The sequence below is a fragment of the Crotalus tigris genome, unplaced genomic scaffold, assembly GCF_016545835.1.
Source record: "Crotalus tigris isolate CLP2741 ecotype Arizona unplaced genomic scaffold, ASM1654583v1 scf7180000019126.842475, whole genome shotgun sequence".
In the NCBI taxonomy this organism is placed as follows: Eukaryota; Metazoa; Chordata; class Lepidosauria; order Squamata; family Viperidae; genus Crotalus; species Crotalus tigris.
This window is the reverse complement of record NW_024097388.1, coordinates 511,450-533,532: the sequence shown is the minus strand read 5'-3', so window position 1 is coordinate 533,532 and position 22,083 is coordinate 511,450. Positions and strand designations below refer to the sequence as shown.

Below are 22,083 nucleotides of genomic sequence, written 5' to 3'. Positions count from 1 at the left end.
AATTCTCATGGTTTTCATAAGAAAAATAGATTAAAATTAATTCTGGTCTTCACTCATCTGAGGGGAAGGAAAGAAAGAAGGAAGGAAGGAAGGAAGGAAGGAAGGAAGGAAGGAAGGAAGGAAGGAAGGAAGGAAGGAAGGACCCCCTGAACTTGGGAAGATTGAATCAGATACGTTTTCATCAGAATCTGTAAAGCAAACTCCTTGTACCTTTCAGTATGCAACACCCATAAAACAGTGTGAAAAAACTGCTGAAAATTCAGCTTCAGATGATGAAGCCAAGTAAGTTATAGTGAAAACAACCTCAAAAATATCATATGCCAGCAAAACTCTTCTTCAGTCAGTACTCTCTAGTGAGCAGATGTATATTGTTTGAAGATGCGTCTGAGAATGCAGAAGAAGGGAAAGATTAATCTCAGAGAGAGTTTCAATAACTTTTACAGGAGAAAATTGAAGCAATCCTTGAAACATTTCCCCACACGACCTAAGGAGGTAAATTTGCTTTTCTGCTTTTGACTTGAAAAAGCAGGATCTGTGTTTTGCTCTTCAGAAAGAAGGTCTAGCCACCTTCTAAACGTTTCATTTCATCTTCAGCTAGAGCAGGGGTTCTCAACCTTGGCAACTTTAAGACTTGTGGACTTCAACTCCCAGAATTCCTCAGCCAGCTTTGCTGGCTGAGGAATTCTGGGAGTTGAAGTCCACAAGTCTTAAAGTTGCCAAGGTTGAGAACCCCTGAGCTAGAGCTATTAGTAATGCAGTGGTGTTAAAGGATATCCTCCTTACAGTAAGATGCTGAATAACTTCAAAGCCTGAAAGTGAGCTTTCAAATATGGTTTTCTACTGCAATATCAAAAGGGGAAAATGTGTCATGTATTCTCTATTAAATCTGACTGTTTTTGAAACAATCTTGGCAGTACAATTGCTACAGAAATGAAGTCCGGATGTGAACTGCTCATTATTGTTCAAAGAGGAGGCTTTGGCTATTCTTGAGCATTCAATGACGTTTCTCTCCAGCTCATCAGCTCCATTCATTGTTGGCGTTCTTCACTGTTGTCAGAAGGTGAAGTGTGACTCTTATACTGAAAAGGAACTGAATGCTAGAGCTAAATGTCATAAAAGCAAAAAGAGCTTACTAATCCAAAGATAATGAGAGTTCCTTATTGTACAGTATAGGGAAAGGATGTTGCTGGAGAGCAAACACTATAATCAGAGCATGTCTGAAGCACCAAATGACAAAACACAATAATAGTCTAGATGTAATTAAATTTTTCTCCATGCCTGAGTAAAACAAGTTCAGTTTTTAAATTGTTGGCCAGCTGATACATTGGAGTAGGCAAGGCCAGGAGAAGGGAAGAAGAAGAACCAAAGGCCCACCAACATTGCTAACCTACAATTCCCAGCATCCTTCTTTATTGGCAGTGCTGCTTAGAACTGTTGGGAATTGTAGTTCTGCACCATCTGGAAGGCCACCATTTTGCTATTCTTGGGAGTAAGAATACGGATATTCTTTATTGGCCAAGTGTGATTGGACACACAAGGAATTTATCTCTGGTGCATAAGCTCTCAGTGTACATACACATAATAAACTGGTAAGTCATAGATCATAAATCATAGGATACAATCATAAATCGCAAGATACAAACAACAAGTGATAAATAATAAAATATCAATAGGAGAAGGTCGTAGGAAAGATGAGAAGATGAGAAAGAGGAGAAGATGAGAAAAATGAGAAGGATAATAATAGGAATACCCTGTAATACATGGGTAAATATTTTTAGGCATAAGACAGATCTGTGGGAATTAGGTGTTTAGCAGAGTGATGGCATGGGGGAAAATCTCTCTTTGGGTCTAGTTGTTTTGGCATGCAATGCTCTTTAGCAGCATTCTGAGGGGAGAAGTTGAAACAGTTTATGACCAGGATGTGAGGAGTCTGTAGATATCTTCTTAGCCCTTTTTTTTTTGCTACTCTTATGGGCTCAATCCAAACACATTTCTTCTGTTCCTTTTTGTCTTTGAAAACAAAAATGTTAATAATAGCATATTGCTCTCTAGATGTTTGGAACATTGCTTAAATTGGCTTATGTGGCTTGCATTCCTGACTTGTTCCTTAGTGAGACACCTTAGGTAGGATGGCTCAAACATATATTCTGTGCAAAAAACAAAAAACCCCTTATCAAAAGACTCATGTTCCTTCATCAATCAGTTGGAAAATATGTGATAGGCAGAAAGCAAAGTTGGATGATTGAATAGATGTTACCCCTCCTGAGAGTGATTATGGAGGATTACTATAGGAAGTGAAGGATATATTTCTTTCTGCAACAATAATTTATTTACTAGCTCACCTACAAGTTTATTTCAAGGTTTCTCTCTCTTTTGAAAAATCTCCCATTAATGCTTTTGTATGCACTTTGCCTGGATCTCTCTCTTCAATGTTACTCTTCTTCACCACTCTCCCCAATTGTTATGCAGTTTTCTTCAAAGCCTTTCACTCAGACTTTTATCACCATCAAAAGAAGAAAAACCTTCATGCGTTAACTGCAATAGCCTATGTTTGCCTCTTGTTCTTTCCCTTTTACTACTCCATTTAGATTTCATCTGCGACACCTCACATATGTGGCTTTGATTTCTCAAGACAAAATTAGCTTATTTTCCCTCACCTCATCTTAACCCAAATTTCTACATATTTTGGGAGTCGTTACATATAACAGGGAATAGGGAAGCAAGAATATGGACATACTGTACTTGTTAGATGTATATCTGCCTTTTCTCCAGGAAGTTCCAGGCAATGTTCATATTCTTCCCTTGCCCTATAACAAAATTCCAGTGTGATTGATTGGGCTGAAAAGTTACAAAGTCCCACAGCAAACCTCCTTTGAGGTAAGAATGAATTTGAGCCTGAGTCTTTATGATTCTATCTCATCTTAACTATAGCTCCATATTTGTTACAGATTGGAGGATGGAGGTTTCATTATAGAGTCCTTCCATGAGAGAGATGAGCAGTTTCTAAATGTGACAAATAAATAAATAAATTCAAATTATTGGTTTGTCTAACTATGTATATCATCTCTTTTTACCTTTCTGAGATGTTTGCTGAGTTTCAAGGCCTGAACCTTGCACTTTCAAGAAAAAAATAATGTATTCTACCCTAATTTATAGATAGGACCCTCATTGGAAATTGATTAATAGGTATAGTAGATATATCAGCACTCAAAAGAAACAAAAAAGCTGTGGAATATGTCAACAAAGTTTCCAAAAGGTGGCAACTAGAAAAAAAGTCATGGGATTTTGTTTTTATCTATGACCCTGCCAACAAAAGTGCGTATAGTCCAGGCCATGGTTTTCCCAGTTGCAATGTATGGCTGTGAAAGTTGGACCATAAGAAAGGCTGGGCGCCAAAGAATTGAGGCCTTTGAACTATGGTGCTGGAGAAGACTCCTGCGAGTCCCTTGGACTGCAAGGCGTTCAAACCGGTCAGTCATAGAAGAGATCAACCCCGACCTGAAGTTGAAACTCAAATATTTTGGCCACCTAATGAGAAGGAAGGACTCACTGGAGAAGGGCCTAATGCTGGGAAATATTGAAGGCAATAGAAGAAAGGGATGACAGAGAATGAGGTGGCTGGATGAGGTCACTGAAGCAGTAGGTGTGAACTTAAATGGACTCCAGAAGATGGTAGAGGACAGGAAGACCTGGAGGAACATTGTCCATGGGGTCGCGACGGGTCGGACACGACTGCGCAATTAACAACAACAACAACAACAATGATAACTATAGTGCAATTATTATACAGGTAGTCGTTGACTTATAGCCATATGTTTAATGACATTTTGAAGTTACAATGGCACTGGAAAAAGTGACTTACAACTGATCCTTGCACTTATGACGACCATAGAATCTCCATAGTCGTGTGACCAAACTTTGGCTGCTTGGCAGCCTGCAAGTATATATGATGGTTGGTATCCCGTCCTCATGTGACTGTTGTTTGAGACCTTCCCAGGAGGCTTCTAACAAGCATAATGGGGAAAGCTGGATTCACCTAATGATGGCATGATTCTCTTAATGACCACATGATTAAGTCATTAATGATCATTAATAATCATACAGTCATTAAGAGAATGATGCAGTGATTAAGTCATTAATGACATAATGACTGCATGATTCTCTTAATGACTGCACGATTCATATAATCACTGTGGCAAGAAGGGTCATAAAATCAGACATGACTCATTTAACAATCACACTGTTAGCAACGGTTCTGATCCCACTTGAGGTCATAAGCTGAGGACTATATGTATCCTCAAAAGTAGAAAGGTTTCACATTACTTCACAACAGCTAGTGAAGATGATGGAACTTGCAGACGAAGTTCCTTGATTAGAGAAAAGACAATATCTACATTTATGACTGATGGGAAATTATTATGGGCTTTTTGCGTGAAACAGAAAAATAATGCACTAAGAATTTGTGGTTTTAATAACTAAAGAAAAACAAGGATAATTGAAAAGTATGAGTTTTTGTAATCATAGAGTATAACATAAATTTGTAATCATATTTGTAGTTGCTGCAAAAGAAATGGGAAGCTTTTTCTTCTGTGATGCCACCCTCCCCCCAAAGCAACAACTGTAGGGTGTGTCTGTTTGTGTGTGTGTGTGTTTTAAGGAACTCTAAAGAAATATCCCATCAGCCCCATCTAAGGGTAAAGTAACTCCCTTTCTGCCACTGCCCCCTATGGATTGCTTTGCAAAATTCTTTTGAACTAAATCTAAAACTACTGTTGAGTCCTGGGCACCTGCTCTGATTCCTCAATCCATTTGTACATCTGGGATTTCTTGGCAGTTTCCCTCCAGGCCCAACCCTGCTCACCTTTTGTAACTGAGGCACAATTGGCTGGTCTCTTTTGTAGAGAATGAAAAAGACCAGTGCTTTGTCCCCTGAGAAATCAAACATCTAAAAGCAACCCCTGAAAAATCAGCACCACTTGAGTGATATCGTGATTGCCTATCCCCTGTGCAGCATCATTTGCAGAGGAGGTAAAAAAATAGTCAAGATGGCAGTCATAACTGAATGAGCCATCCCCCTTAGTATTTCATATGATGTAACTGCATAGACAAAAAAGTAGGGTTTGGATTGCACAATCACAGATGTCATCTTGACTTGCTTGACTTCCCCCATATTGGCCCCTGCTCCTGTGCCCCTTGATTGAACCCCCAAAAAAGCATTCTTATTGAAGTACAACTAATGACCATAACATGATTCAGTACTCCTACATGCCCCTTTTAATGCATTTTCTTTCTTTCTTTCTTTCTTTCTTCCTTTCTTTCTTTCTTTCTTTCTTTCTTTCTTTCTTTCTTTCTTTTTCTATTTATTTATTTATATCCTGTCTTTATTACTTATAAGTAACTCGAGGCAGTTACTTATAAGTGCTCTTTCCCCCTCCTATTTTCCCCACAACAACAACCCTGTCAGATGGGTCAGGCTGAGAGAGATAGTGACCGGTCAAAGGTCACCCATCTGGTTTTCATGGATAAGGCAAGACTAGAAATCACAGTCTCCTAGTTTCTGTATCCTAGCATCTTAACCACTACATGCACCAAACTGTTTCTCCACAAGTATCTCCACATTAGAATTTTTACCTGTTATCTTTTAGCTATAGAACTAAAGAACTTGGAGAAGTGTAAAAAGCAAATTATTACTATATTTAGAACTGCTTATTCCTATATGATTTGGTTGTTTCACTGTGTTGAAAGGAAAATCAGGTCCAGTTCCAATCCGGGAGTAAGATGCTGGAAATAAAATGGAAGCTGCTTAGGAAAGAAGGTTTCTGTTTATTGATGGGAAAAACCAGCAACAGCATGCAGTTCTGAGATAGCTGACAAATTGATTTGATGAGTACAAGGATTTTTATACAGTTTTACAGCATTTCATTATTTGAAGGCTTGCTTTGTTTGCTTTTGTTATTAGATTTGTTTAGCTTGTTTCGCAAAGGATAGCAATGGGTCTAAAGTACTGACTTCCTTAGGTTTTAATCCTGTCAACCAAATGAATTAATTTTACCCCCTTATCTTTAGTCTGTCTATTATATCTCTTTGTGAATCAACAGGCTTGATGTATTGTTTCCACTTTTTGCAATAGCCAGGGGTTTTATGAATAAATATTGTTTCTGTATTTCTTTTCCTGAGTTTTATTTCCTGAGTTTTATTCTTGTGATTTGGGAGGGGCATGGTAAAAAGGAGGTGTGTATGTGTTCTTACTACAACTGTAACAATTGATGCAGAGTATTTTTTTCCTCATTCCTCAGTAGAGTAGGATAATGGGAGAGTAGGAAACAAATTGAGAAAGAATGGCTCAAAGAAGCCACGATTGTCTCTTGCCTTGAGAGACAGAAAGAGAGAGAGAGAAGCTATAAATTAAACTAGTCCCATACTTACTTCTCTTTTATTAAAAGAATAAAAAAGTAGATTAAAAAATCCAGTTAGAAGCATACAATTTGATTAAAATATAGGAAGCTTACTGGTGTTAATTAAATCTCGCCTGAGGAGAATTCACAAATTCAATACATGCAGAAGTAGAAAAGATTGATAAATAACATAATTAAAGCTGCTGATTTACAGTAATTATAAATGTTTTTGTTAGGCAATAAACCATGGATGTTTTAATACAGTTATAGATAGTGCTTTTTTTCTTAAAAAAAAAAGAAAAGGTGCCAGAAGTCACACACAGGTCCAGCTCCAGTCGAAAGCCCTTTATGGGGGGAGCGCTTTAGGGAGCTTCCGAGGTGCAGATCACGTGAGCAGCATCAGCTGATGGATGCCATTACCGCGGCTTTTGAGAGGGCGCTTGTTTGGAGCTGGCATGTCTTCTGCCACCTTGTCCCCCTCCCCCTCTGATGACACAGAGGCTTTATCCGGAGCCAGAGTGACCAAGGCGGTGGCGGTGCTGCTGCTTTGGGAGTGCACCTGGACCCTCTAAGAGATTCACTCCAGGAATCAGTCCTGGTCCCTGGTGGCCAACACGAGGGTGAGGACAGGTGGCGGCAGTGGGAGGAACCCCATGAACCAAGGCAGAGAAGAGGGTCTGCTTTCAGGGCTCTGGAAGTGTTTCCAGGTTGACCTTTGATGCCCCCAATTTCCCTGGGCAGCTTTCTTTCACCGAGCCAAAGCTTTACTCGCACTGGCAGCTTAGAAGGAGCCAGTTCTTTCCTTCAAAAGAAGGTGACGGAACACCGTTCCATGCATTCTATGACAAAAAAAGCACTGGTTATAGAAGTCATCTTTGCTCTCTTTGTTTAGCAGATATGATTTGTATCCTCCCGGACTAAATAAATGAATAACATTCTCTCATAATCTCAGTCTCATAGAATGTCTTGAAAATTTACTTAGACCAAGCAAGACTGCAGACAGGAAAGACAAAGAGAACAGGATCGGTGCCAGCTGGAAAAAGCAACAACATTCAATACAAGATAGTTTTCATTTAACATCCACTCATTCAGTGATTGAAATTACAATGGCAGTAAAGGAGAGGCACTTATGATGGGTCCTTGTGGTTTTGGCCATCACAGCATCCCTGTGGTGACAAGATTGCAAATTTGGTGTTTGGAAACCAGCTTGTGGTTAGGATCTTGCAGTATCCCCTAGTCACATATCACCATTTGTGACTTTCTCTGCTGGTTTCCAACAAGCAAAATCAATGCGGAAGGAGGAGGTAGGAGATTACAAATGATTATTAGGTGACTATGGACGCCTCGAATGTGCAGGATTCACCTAACAGGGGCAACAGGGACTGCTGGAACTGCCATCTTAAGCCAGCACAGCCACATGATGTCATGTCTTATGACCACGTTGCTTAGCAACACAGCTTCCAGTCCCAATTACTGTCAGTAAACAAGGACTATATATATTGCGGTCCAGTCCAACTGTTGCTTGTCATTAGTTATACTATCTTGGATTGTTTTATAACTTGCATTGAAAAAAGACTGCAAATGAAATATGTATGAGCTTATATATAGTACAAACAATTTCTACAAGTCAAGCATATAATGAACATCTTTCTGATAAAATACTGTGATGTGAAAGATTGGAGTGGGTTCCAGAAAGGCTGACAACCAGCAAAGGCAATCTCTTCAATGGATGGGAAAAATTATGCTTTCCAAACATATTTTTTCTTTATTTTGTTTGTGTATAACATCCAAGGCTAATGAGCTGCACCACATTTTAATTAAACTTCTGACAGTTGTGTTCCAACTGTTCTTAATTTCATTTTCTTTTTGAGTCAAATTTTTTTAGCATATCTGATCTTGCAGCTACAATGAAAGATTTTGGGAAACCTGGCTCAAAAACAGTAACTGTGAGAGGGACTTTGGAGTTCTAATGGATGATCACTTAAACTTGAGTCAGCAGTATGTGGTGGCAGCACTCAAAAACGCTAATACAATCCTTGGTTGTATAAACAGAGGCATAGAATTAAAATCATGTGAAGTATTAGTACTACTTTATAAAGCCTTAATAAGGCCACACCTGGAATACTGCATCCAGTTTTGGTTATCACAATACAAAAAAAAATGTTGAGACTTTGGACAAAGTTCAGAGAAGAGCAACTAAGATGATTAAAGGCCTGGAGACTAAAACATAGGAAGAACGGTTGCAGGATTTGCATATGGCTAGTCTAAGGAAATGGAGGACTAAGGGGGACATGATATCAGTATACCAGTATTTAAGAGGCTGCCACAAAGAGGAGGGGATCAACTTATTTTCCAAAGCATCAGAAGGCAGGACAAGAAACAATGGATGGAAACTAATCAAGGAGAGAAGCAACCTGGAATTAAGGAGAAACTTCCTAACTGTAAGGACAATTAACCAATGGAACAACTTGCCTTCAGAAGTTGTGGGTGCTTCACCACTGGAGGTTTTTGAAAGGAGACTGGACAGCCACTTGTCTGAAATAGTATAGGGTCCCCTACATGAGCAGGGGGTTGGACTAGAAGAACTCTAAGGTCCCTTCCAGCTCTATTCTTACAGACTGACTGACAGATTGATTGTAAAGCTAAAATGTTTGTAACAAACTACCACTGCATCATTGTCTTTATCTAAAATGCTGAAGAACTATAAAGACTTAGAGCAGGGGTATCAAAGTGCCGGCCCACGGGCCGGATGTGTCATGCCGAAACCTCGCCCACTCCATTGCCAGCAATGGAAAAAAAGTTGCTATACATCGCAACACGTCACGTGACATTGTGAGTTTGACACCCCTGACCTAGAGGAAACTACTTTGATCTAGATAGCTTTTCCCAATATTGGGTCCCTGTCAGCTTTTAAACTGCAAAGCCCAACTTTCCCAGACCAATACTCATGGATTATGGGAGTTCTCTTCCAAAAACAGCTGATGATGAAAGGCTGGGAAAAGGCCTAGAAGATGGACCTGTAATGTAAGCAATAATAATGCAGCTCTGTAGATATGTTTGGCATTTTCAGAGGTTATATGTACAACTGAAATCAGACCAAAAAACTCTTCTGCGTGATCTACTAGACAGGGTTGGAGAAGCTTCTGCAAACAACCTAGAAGTCATGAAGAAGTGACACTATGGTTAACCTATCCACTGAAAAGGCAGCATGAACATGTATTTTCTTACTTTAAGGAAAAGTAACAATACTTTGTTTTAAATTTCAGAATTGGGAGAAGAATAACACAGACATACTCCCTTTGGCTTGCTAAACCTTCTTCCTTGCAGCATGCTGAGGCAGGTTTTATACATTTATTGCAGATATGCTTAAAGTCAATAGGACAATACAAACAAAGGTGAGAAAACCATAGAAATGTGAAGTTGCTGGATGAGGGTCATTTGATAACATAGGATTAAATACTATCAGCATAAGTCTCTGCCCTTGGCTAACCAAATTCCGTCAATCATCAGATCTAACACTTTTCCTCAGAAGAAACTCAAAGACCTTCAGACTCTTTTCAGAATGTACCTAAAATGTATGGCTCTGTAGGATTAAAGAACCACAGAATTGAAAAGCTAGATAGGAAGCCATGCCCATCAGGGAACAATAGCCCTAATCATATTTACACAAGACTAGCTCCTTAATTAGATATTAGCACACAGGGGACAGAGATTGCAATCTGATTTTGAACACAATTAATTTGAGCATCATTAAGGAGAGCTGACATGGACGGATGAAATCTATGGGGTTTTCCTGTTCTTCATAAAAATAAAAGATTTAAGTACCGAAGGGATCCACTTTGCACAGCGGAAATATATTCCTGACCAGGCTTGCCTATTAAAACCCTTCTTATATTTTTGGTTCTTGAGGTATTGAGAGTGTTGGATTGAATAAGATTCTCCTACATTACTTAGAAGGAGACAACTTGGCATCCATACAATGTTTTGGATTTCAGTCCCCATCAGGGATGATTCCAGAAAAAAATTACTTGATGCTGTCAAGAGATTTTATATATATATATAAAACAATGGATTTGTTCAATTTATTAAATGCAAATACTGAGTAGCAAGTGCTAATCCTTATTGCTCTTGCAGTCATCCTTGAATGCCCTCTGACTTAGCAGCTGTAGCTAATGGTAGTGGACTATGGGAGTTGTAACTCATAAACTCAACACTTTGTTTCTCCCTAGCTAGCCCTTGGAATCTGCCCTCACTAATACAAAGAACAATTTTTCAGAACAGCTGAAAAATTATTCTGGCAAACCAGTTATTTAGAATATCAGAAGCAAGAAGTTTTATTTTTCCAATAACAAAAAAGAAGAGAATGCGCTTATAATTTAGGCACATTAAGAAGCTTTAACAAGCTTCTGCACCTTCTGTTATGTCATGCAAAGCCAAGCAATTGATTAGATAATTAATGAGCAATTCACCATCAGGGAAATGTAGCTGATTCACTCATTTTGCACTGAGATGTGAAACTGGCCTCAGTCCAATATTGTTTCATGTCAGATTAAAAGTCCTTTCTTTTCCTGAAGGAATATATTGTATAGAGGAGTATTCAAGTCATGTAAGCCTCTTTTCTTTGCATCCTGAAACTGTCATCAAAATACTGTTATTTCAGGATAAACTTAGATTTCAAAATACAAAGCAACTTAAACTGAGTTTCTTTACTGATGTGATTGTATTTGTGTATCTGCATGCAGATTTTGCTGCTTGCTCATTTATGTACTAGGTCATTTATGTGTAGTTTCTACCAAATTGCACGTAGCTTCTGCAATTTGTATCTCTTATCCATATACTGGAAAATAGCACATCATTGCTTTCAATTTCCTTCAGTGCAGAATATGTTAATCATACTTTTTTTGACAGACTTTACCCGCCACATTTTGCCTGGAATTCTATGGCTGTTAAGGGAATCTAGCTTCTCCATTGACATTGCTTGTCAGAAGTCACAAAAACAGATCCCATGGGCACACCGCAACCGTCATAAATATGAAACAGTTGCCAAGCGTCTGAATTTTGATCATGTGGGTCAATGGTCACAAGTGTGAAAAACTTATTTCATAAATCACTTTTTTCAGGTAACTTTGAACAGTCACTAAATAAACTGTTGTAAGTCAAGGATTACCTATAAAACACTGTCCTGAGTAGGCAAGACAGGCTCTTCTGCCATATCCCTTCTGGAAATTCCTGGAGCAGAATGCTGTATTCTTCTCTCTTTCTCAGCAACAGCCACCATTGTCCTGTCACTCATTTGATGCTTTTCTGTGACCAATAGCAATTGTTAACAAAGTCAATAATGGGATGAACAAAGAGGGAGCAAACAGTTGGTAGTGATAGCAGGTAGAGAACAGTTGCAGTAAGGAGAAGGAAGGAAGGAAGGAAGGAAGGAAGGAAGGAAGGAAGGAAGGAAGGAAGGAAGGAAGGAGAGAGGAGAAGAGAGGAAAGGAAAGGAAAGGAAAGGAAAGGAAAGGAAAGGAAAGGAAAGGAAAGGAAAGGAAAGGAAAGGAAAGGAAGACATAACTCATGGTCTCTGGTTGGATTTAAGTGTTTTCACAGATTGTGCATTTTGTTGCCACTAAAGTTCTTAGAATGCTTTTGAAGAATAATTGTTACCTTGAATGTACACTAATCAGCATACAGTAAAGTGAAATTTCATTGCATACAGCTCTCAAAGGGTCACCACCTCCAATATACACTACATAAAGATGACAAAAATAAATAAATAAATAAATACAGAATTATGCATACTGTATATCCACAAATATTATATGACACAGAGAAACAACAGTCTAGTTTGAGTTATGTATATATGTGCATGGCGAGAAAAACGAATCTTGCGAGTTGACCAGATGGGTGGCATAGGGCAGGGCTTTTCAACCTTTTCACCCATTGTACCACTTTTAGGATATGGCAATATCCAAGTACCACCAGTCGCCTAGCAAGGTGTCAAAAACTTGATGATCAAAAAAAAAAAAAGGAAAAAAGTGATGAAGTACAGGTAGTCCTTGACTTACAACAGTTCGCTTAGTGACTGTTCAAAGTTACAATGGCACTGAAAAAAGTGCCCCCCAAGCCACAGTCAAGCAAGACATCTGCCTGCCCACCCGGCAATGCTCTTCCTCCTGTCTGAGGTTTTCATTGTTGTGAGCATTTCTGTTGAGGATTGGCAGCGGGGGGGGGTTGGTTTTTATTCCCCCCATCTGCTGGGTGGTTGCAGCAGGTTTTGGTAACTTCACATGACTCTGGGACACTGTGACCATCATAAATATGAATCAGTTGCCAAGCATCTGAATGTAAATCACAAGACCCTGCAGATGTTGCAACATTCCAGCTGATCTGCACTTCTTCTGGGCTCAGCAGAAGCGCCAGAATCAGCACCGAGCTCCAGCTGGAGCCTGGTGCTGATCCTGATGCTTCCACTGAGCCCTGACAGTCTCGAAGAAGTGCTGAACCTGGCACTTCTGCGGAGCCCTGACAGCCCTGCAGCTCCAGCCATCTCTCGCTCAGGCTTGTCCAGTGCTGCCACCAGTTCAACTCATTCCCCTCCCCCAGTACCACTCTTCTGGGATGGTTGCATACCACCTGCCAGGTGCCAATGTACCATAGGTGGTACCTGTATCACTGGTTGAAAAGCCCTGGCATAGGGAACAAAGCTATTACAGAATTGGGTAGTCCTGCTAGAAATACTTTGAAACCTCCTCCCAGAGGGGACAACAGAAACAGATCATAAAGTGGGCGTGTGGGGTCTCTAACAATGCTTTGAGCTCTAAGCACATAGCGCTTATAAGCATCATCCTGAATATCAGAAAGCAAGCTTCCTATGATCTTCTCGGCTGTCCTTACCAGTCTCTGTATGGACTTTCTATCTGAGGCACTGCTGCCACCAAACCAGACAGTGATGCAGTTTGTTAAAATGCTTTCAATCGTACCTCTGTAAAAAGGGGCCAGGACAGAAGGAGAAAGATGTACTCTCCTCATCTGATGCAGAAAATGCAGACGCTGGCTTGCACGCTTCACTAAGGATGATGTGTGGAGAGACCAATTCAGATTGTATCCCCACTGTAAACACAAGAGGTGAACAATTCAGGCAAAGCCTATATTTTTCAAAACAGAGCAACACGATATCAGGATGATTGAATGTACACAAAGAACTGGAAGCTAGCTAGTTATGTGCTAGGATTGTATTTAGTTTCAGATCTCGAATGCTTATTTGAGAAAGATAGATATGAGTTGTATTTGTTTCATGTCTGTATCTAATAATTCTATCCTCCTGTGAAATTCATATGCTACCTGTCTGAAAGATAAGAATCTCTTTTTGGTGATGGAAAGATGCTTGTAGACTCGGGTTTGAACAATCTAAAAATGCAGAGTCAAAGAAAAGCCCACTCAAAAAACAAAGAAAACAAAACAAAAAGCAGCCCATGAATCTAGTGAAATGAAAAGAATCAACTGATGCAATCAATACAGGCTATTCCCTGGATATTCCTAGAGATCCAGCATGGACAGCCCATTATCTGTTTCTGTTGCTCCTAAAATCACTCAAGTTGTACAGTGTAACTTTCTACTGTGATCAGGAAGAAGGAGAAGCTAAAAGAAAGGACTGAAAAGAGAGAAGTGAAAACACCAGGAATGCCCAGTGATTGATGTCATCCTGTCACTACCTTACCCATTGCTTTCTCCTGTCCACCTCTCAAAATGCAAGAACTTCCAACTGCCAAAATATTGCCCATCTCTGCTACACTCTAAACATATATATGTAAGTTGGACAATAGGTATCAATATAATTATTTCTGCTCCTCTGGATCATTATATTCCAATGCAAGCAGAGATAGGATACAGTCAGATTTTATTTACTGCAATGGGCTTTGGCCCAAATCCCTCTGGACTTCATTAAGTGAAGTGACCCCAACAATAGTGATGGTCCCAAAGGAATGTGAACAAATTGATCCAATTCACTTTAGATGTCAACTATATTTCAGGTCCTGACAGCTGGTGCCAAAGCTTCTATCACTTTCCTGTGGTACTTTGATGAATGAAGACTGTATAGTTGCTCAGGATTTCACCCGCATCCCTCCATCTCAGTTTCCTGTCTCATACTTCCAAGCAGATGGGCCTCAATTAGAGCAGCTGCCAAAATGAATGTGCTCTTAAATCACTTAGTGTTTCTCTGAACAGAATGCAAGGTAACCTGTCTTGTCACTCAAGATGATGGAAGATGCAGCTTCTCCCAAAAGCTGTTGACCAAGAACCTGTCACAGTTTTTCTGCTACAGTACTATTATTGTTGAACAGTGCCAAACATTACACTAACTTCTGCTAGTGACAACAGACACAATCAAAAAGCTTTACAGAGACCACAAATATTTTAATGTTTAAATATGAGAAAGACCAATATCATTTTTTATACATTTAGGTATTTGCAGTATTTATTTACAATATATGGATATTTGTGCTTCATTCCCAAAGAACGTTAAAGAGGCAAATTTTCACAGAGAAGTCAAAGTAGCAAATTTTAGTCTTCCCCCAAAAGATATCTGGGTGAAGGGCAGCTGGGAGTTACAATATTTTCTAAATTGTTTAATTGTTGCTGAGGGCACATGAACTTTCCAAGAAGCACAGATACTGTAGGACCAGACAAGCCTTTATGTTGCAAAAAGTCTGGTCCTATAGTGTTAGGTGGATTTTGTAGAAAGTAAAGAAAGATAGAAGACACCTCTTTGCCCCCTCTTATATTCAAGAAATAAATGTAATAACCCCACCATTGCTATTACCTCCTTTTGTAAGCTCCCTACAGTTCAGTCATAGGAACCGATTATGAATTTTGAATGACAAATCTGGGGAAAATGTATGATTTTCCTCCTCAAAAATCAGTTGATTGCATCAATCTCTTTTTTCATTATTTTCATATTCACTTCTTGCTTTATACGGCTCTGTAGAAAATCAAGATTGTATTGTACTTGCTGCAGAGAGCTTCTGCAGATACATGAAAACACCCTCTCTTGATGCATAAAATTCAACCTTAGCATAAAGGAGGTGATGGAGGAAAGTTAGAGATAGAATATTCATTTATACAATCTGTCTAAGAATTTATTTCTTGTTTCAAATAAGAATACTTACCCAGGTCTCTAGTTTCCTGAAACAGTGTGATGCAATGTCTATGGAGATTCTCCATCATCCAGGTCATGGATGTCCCAAAGGTGTTTTTCCAAAAGGCAACTGGACATTCTTGGTTTTTTTTCCCCTTGAAAACACTTCTTCCAGGATGAGAAGCAAAATGTTTTCAAGGAAAACAAAACCAAGAAATTCCAGTTGTCTTTTGGAAAAGCACCTTTGGGACAGTGTGAGGCAACGTATAATTGAGTATTTTGCCAGATGTACATTGCCAATCTAGCCAGACTAAACTTTGTGATGATATCTAGCCACGTGTCTTAGCCCTGTTTGTATATCCCTAGGAAATTCTTAAACTTTTGGCCTGGACCTTGGTTATTGCTCATCAAAAGAGACCATCCCTTTTTGGGACAATCTTGATATATTACAAGATCAGCTTTCCCCAAATACATCTTTGACCTTTGTTTTTAATGAATGAATAATAGAAAATATGCCTTCAGGGGGGTTCCCATCTATGCTTTGAACTTTTCCTTTTCTGAAGTGAATTGTTAAATACAGTTCTCCAGTGCTGTCAAATATATTGCTGTTAAACTTTGTCAGTAGGTTATGGAAATCAAATATTTAAAGGGAACACAGCAAATATCAAGGGAATAGTTAGCCTCAAAATTAACAGAATGAAATTTTGAGTACGGTATTAATTTCATACCACTCGTCTCAATTATATTTCTTAAAGCTGCAGAAAATGAGTGTAGACACACATCAGTTCAGATATTTTAATTTATTTTCCTAAAGGTTGGTTAAATAACATCCTTTGAAGATTAGTATTTTAATGAGTATACATATATGCTCTTGAATCTGGTAGAACAGAAAACTGTAGTATAGTTGGATATAAATTTCATTGTATGTCCTTAGTAAAACATCAAAATTATTCAGTGTGATGAATGGTCACGTAACGGAAGCCAAAATGTTAATGAGAATTAAACTCAGTGGTAGCGAAGTAGTTCCCTGTCTTCATGTAAAAAAAAAAAAAGTAAATATAATAGCAATCACATAAGTAATACACTTATTTCTAGACATTTCACTTGGCTTTCAATCATTTTAGTTATGCAATATTAATAAACTAAAATCATACCTGGGATTGCAATTTTAAATTCTGACAAATATTAAAATTGGGAACTTTTCAGTATGTTTTAAAGACTTAGCTAACTATGAAATATACATTAATGCATGGATTGTCTTTCATATCTACTGCAGCAATTATTTTTTCCTTAGGCCACCAAATGCTTCAGGAATTGTACAAAGTGGATACTAAGGTGATAATTTCCTATATTTTCTTAGCTGCTTATTTTTAAAGGATAGTATCATAGTATCCAGAGTAGCAGAATAAACCAGGCAATGTTTTCCATGTTCTTTAAAAACAGAACAAAGCCTTGTTCACCTATAGAACACCAATTGCTCAGAATCCTTTGGTGAGATGGGCAGTTTTATATATGTTAGATAAATGCATAATAAATATACATAATAAATAGAATTACTGTATAGATAGGACCTTGGAAGTCTATAAAGACCTAAGGCAAGAGTCTTTATATCATCCTGGACAAGACAGAGATATGGACATAGATAGATAGATAGATAGATAGATAGATAGATAGATAGATAGATAGATAGATAGATAGATAGATAGATAGATAGATAGATAGATAGATAGATAGGCATGCAGGCAGATACAATCCAAGTCTTAGCAGCAATTTCTGTAATATTGAAAATATGGCAGATGGAGTATTGTGATACATCCCTTTTGAACCGATCTGCAATATTAACTGATACTGTATACAAAAAGGGCAAAGTTTGGGTTATGATGCTCCATCGTCTTACCAGCTGTGATCTTGTCCCATGACTGATGCTTCCTAGAATGCCTTAAGAACTCAGTGTGACATCACATTGTTTTCAAGGCGATTGGGGAAGTTTGAGTTCATGTTTCATCCTAATAACAATAATAGTAAAATTGGAAAGGACCTTGGAGGTCATCTAGTCCAACCCCCTGCTCAGGCAGGAAACCCTATACCATTTCAGACAGATGGCTGTCCAGTCTCTTCTTAAAAACCTCCAGTATTGGAGCATTCACTGCTTCTGGAGGCTGGTTGTTCCACTGGTTAATTGTTCTGTCAGGAAATTTCTCCTTAGTTCTAGGTTGCTTCCCTCCTTGCTTAGTTTCCACCCGTTGCTTCTTGTCCTGCCTTCAGGCGCCTTGGAAAATAGCTTGACACCGTCTTCTTTGTGGCAACCCCTGAGATATTGGAACCCTGCTATTATGTCTCCCCTTGTCCTTCTCTTCATCTTCCTATTAAATTCATTTCTCAATATGACTTCTGAGTAAAGTGTTATGTAATCCAGGACCAACTACTTTGTCTAACTAAAGGCCGAGATTTAAACCCAAAGATATTAGGGTTTCTTGAATGGTTCATGTGAAGGTACTTTGCTTTCCAAGGACTGGACAGAACCGCAGCGTACAAATCTGTTCATCATGCTATATTGCAGCACACCTAGTTCCCCAACAGCAAGTTGTTGCTCTGGGTCAGCTTCACCTGTCTAGTCTTTTCAAAGTGATATGGCCACATAGCTATATCTTTAATACTCCATGTTTTATATTCTATTCAAACAACAGTCTTAAAATCTTAAAGTAACTTTTGTCTGTCTCCAAATGTTCTTTCACTAGTCAGAATGAAGTCCTGTTTCTGTGTGGTTTTTCCTCATCTAATTGCTACTGGGCTCCTAGCAAAGCTCCAAGGTCTATGCAAGTCTCCCAGCAGGATATGCTGCTTACCGTAACTTATAGTCCTGACAGTTGAATGAAATTCCTCTGGCATGCTTATAATAGCTGCCAATCTGCAGGTGCCATCTCTGCTTCCTTGTCTGTAGGCTGTTTGCTTTCGCCTTTCACCCACCTCTCTTCCCACTCTCATTGGATTTGCTTTTGTAAACTCAAAAGACTGGTGGGATGAAGCTGCTTTTAGATATCAGCACCAGGGTCTTTGAAAACACCAGATTATGGCTCAATTAGCCAGATAGTTGCAACACCAGCTTGAATACCTGTGGGGTACAATTCTGAAGGAATGGATGAATGTCTGAGGGAAGTGAGGATGGGTAGGAGAAGAGGTGGCAGGATCTGGGGGCAGACTTAAAAGAGAGATCAGCCTAGAATCCCTATATAGCCACAAGGTGACAAAGTCCAACCCCCCCCCACATGAATTCCATAGACCAGGGATCCCCAACCCCTGGTCCATGGACCGGTACCAGGCCGCAGCATGCTAGCACTGGTCTGCACAAACAAGCAAAGCCCCATCCATGGGATGCAGGCAGCACACAAAACCACACACTCTCTGGTCTGCGGAAAAAACCTTTCTCCATGGAACCAGCTTCTGGTGCCCAAAAGGTTGGGGACCTCTGCCATAGACCCTTATCTAACTCTAAGCAGTTGCTAACCATTGGTTGAGAATATCCTTATACATAGGCATGAGTAGCAATAAATTAATTTAAATGAATCTTTATGTATGAACCCGGTCTTTTGCATCTCACGGGGAGCTTGTCTGCATGACTACAATTATTATTGAAAAGAGCAGGGAGCAGCCCCAACTTCATTCCCCTCTCAGTTTGTTTGATAGTGCTTAATCTTTCTGGGAGGACCCCCAATTTGTGGGAGACTGGAACTGTGGCTATGCAAATCATGTGCATATATGTATAAATAATAGTAAGAGGATGCCATATCCCCAGTTACATTTTCTCCCCTGGTTTGAATAAGTCATAGGGAACCCTGATGAGATTTCACATCCATCTGTTACTTTGCTGTCTCCGACTAATTTGCTCCAGATGATTGTAAGCATCACAGGAGTGCCATTCTCCATCATTTAATTCTGCAAGAATTCCTCCCTCTGTTTCTTCTCAAGCATTAATTAGATGAGAAATACTTCAAAGGATTGGTGAAGAAAATCACTGCCTCCCATTTGCAAGGTATTGGATGATTTATATATCTCATTATGTTTGATACAAAAATCCAAACTTTTCCATTTGAGCTACCTTTCTTTGCATGCTTTAGATCAGGGCTTTTCAACCTTTTCATTATTGTACCACTTTTAGGATATGGCAACATTCGAGTACCACCCATCGCCTAGCACAGTGGTTCTCAACCTTTTTAATGCCGCAACCCCCAACCGGTTGTAAGTCGAGGACTACTCAACCGGTCGTAAGTTGAGGACTACCCAACTGGTGCAGCACCGTTTGCAGAATGGGACTTTTGGCGGGCTCAGCAGGGCAGAGACAGCCTGGACAATTCCTATTGGCTTTTGAAAGCCAATAGAATTAGACTCTTTTCAAGAGAGTCTAATTCTATTGGCTTTCAAAAGCCAATAGAATAAAAGAAAGTAGCACAGCTAAGGAAAGGAGGTAAAAAATGGCGGACTGCGTTGTTTGGCGACCCCCATGAAATGGTCGTTCGACCCCAAATGGGGTCTCGACCCACAGGTTGAGAACCATTGGCCTAGCAAGATGTCAAAAACTTGATGATCAAAAAAAAAAGGAAAAAAGTAATAAAGTACAGGTAGTCCTCGACTTACAACAATTTGTTTAGTGACTGTTTGAAGTTACAATGGCACTGAGAAAAGTGCCCCCTAAGCCACAGCTGAGCAAGACACCTTCCTGCCCGCCCAGCGGCATTCTTCCTCCTGTCTGAGGTTTTCATTGTTGTGAGCATTTCTGTTGAGGATTGGCAGCGGGGGTGGGGTGGGGGTGTTTGGTTTTTATTCCTCCCATCTGCTGGGTGGTTGCAGCAGGTTTTGGTCACTTCACATGACCCTGGGACACTGTGACCGTCATAAATATGAATCAGTTGCCAAGCATCTGAATGTAAATCACAAGACCCTGGAGATGCTGCAACATTCCAGTTGATTGGTGCTTCTTCAGGGCTCAGCAGAAGTGCCAGGATCAGTGCCGAGCTCCAGCTGGAGCCTGGCATTGATCCTGGTGCTTCCGCTGAGCCCTGACAGTCCTGCAGCTCCAGCCATCTCTCGCTCAGGCTTCTGTGGTGCTGTCACCAATTCAGCTCATTCCCTTCGCCCACTACCACTTTTCTAGGATGGTTGCATACCACCTGCCAGGTGCCAATGTACCACAGGTGGTACCCATACCACTGGTTGAAAAGCCTTGCTTTAGATGTCATCAATTAGGTCTCATCAAATAGAATTGCAGATAACACTGCCTAAAATTATTCTCCTAATATTGTTGACAAAAAATAATCCATGGTAAGAAACAACTATTATTTACTTCCTTTTAAATCACTTTTGGCTTGTCACCATTTCTTATCGGTCAGTTCCTACATTTGGGGAGAACTTTTTCTAGATGTCAGCATTAGCTCTTCAGATTTTTCACGCTATCTTAAATGCAAAATGGGAATATAATTGTTAGTAACAACTGAAATACTTTAATCTACTTCACTTGAAATTCAGAGCATATTCAAAGCACTAGAAAAGATCAGGGTGTGCCTATTGAAAGTGCATTTTCAATTTCATACACAATGTCTGTTTGTTACATTTCAAAGATTTATTTTCCTTGTTTGCTTTTGGGTATTGCTCCTGTGTGTTTTTTAATTTGTATGCTGCCACGAGTCAGGGTTCAGTTGAGTGGCATTATACAACTAAATTATAAATAAATAATTGGAGCCCCATTGGAACTGGTACAGAACTACAACCAGGCCAGACTATGGTCGGGAGACTATTGGTGGATCAACCATGTCATGGAAGGATAATGTATTTCCTAGAATTGCTTATCTGGCTAATAGTAGGCTTCCAGCCCCAATTCACAGTTCTGGTAACGACCTGCAAGGTCTTATATTAGGGGTCTTCAAACTTGGCCCTTTTATGACTTGTGGACTTCATTTCCCAAAATTCCTCAACTAGGCATATTGGCTGAGGAATTCTGGGAGTTGAAGTCCACAAGTCATAAAAGGAGCATGTTTGAAGACCCCTGTCTTATATGATATAGCACTAGCTTATATCAGAGAATGCCTTGCCTGAATGAAATCCATCCAGTGATAACATTTGTGGAAAACCTGTTAAGAGTTACCACCTCTCTGAAGTTAGGGGGAAATGGAGGGGACCACAACTCTTGGTCTTGGCCTCCAAACTCCGGAGTATTCATAAAGATCCCTCCCTCTTGTCATTTGGAAAATTATGGAATATGGGGGGGTTGTTAGATTTTTTTTTAATCTTGCCTTTATTATTTTTATAAATAACCCTAGTTGGCAAACATATCTAAGGTACATTCCTTCTTCTATTTGCCACGCACAACTAACCTGTGAGGTGGAATTGAGAGAAAATGACTGGGCAAAAGTCACCCAGTCGGCTATCATGTCTAAGATGGTATTAAAATTCGCCATTTCCTGGTTTCTAGCCTGATGCCTTAACCACTAGACCAGGGGTCTCCAAACTTGGCAACTTGAAGTCTTGTGGACTTCAGCTCCCAGAATTCCTCAGCCAGACTTCAAGTTG

General features: G+C 39.6%; 1 long non-coding RNA gene across 1 annotated transcript; it reads right to left on the bottom strand.

Moving 5' to 3' along the window:
• Nucleotides 1-5,817: 5,817 nt before the first annotated feature.
• On the bottom strand, nt 5,818-15,505 carry LOC120315448. Its single transcript, XR_005558689.1, has 3 exons — nt 13,367-15,505; nt 11,563-11,699; nt 5,818-7,234 (listed from the first exon to the last, which is right to left on the bottom strand). It is a non-coding gene; the product is annotated as an uncharacterized LOC120315448 (long non-coding RNA).
• Between the last annotated feature and the right edge of the window lie 6,578 nt (nt 15,506-22,083).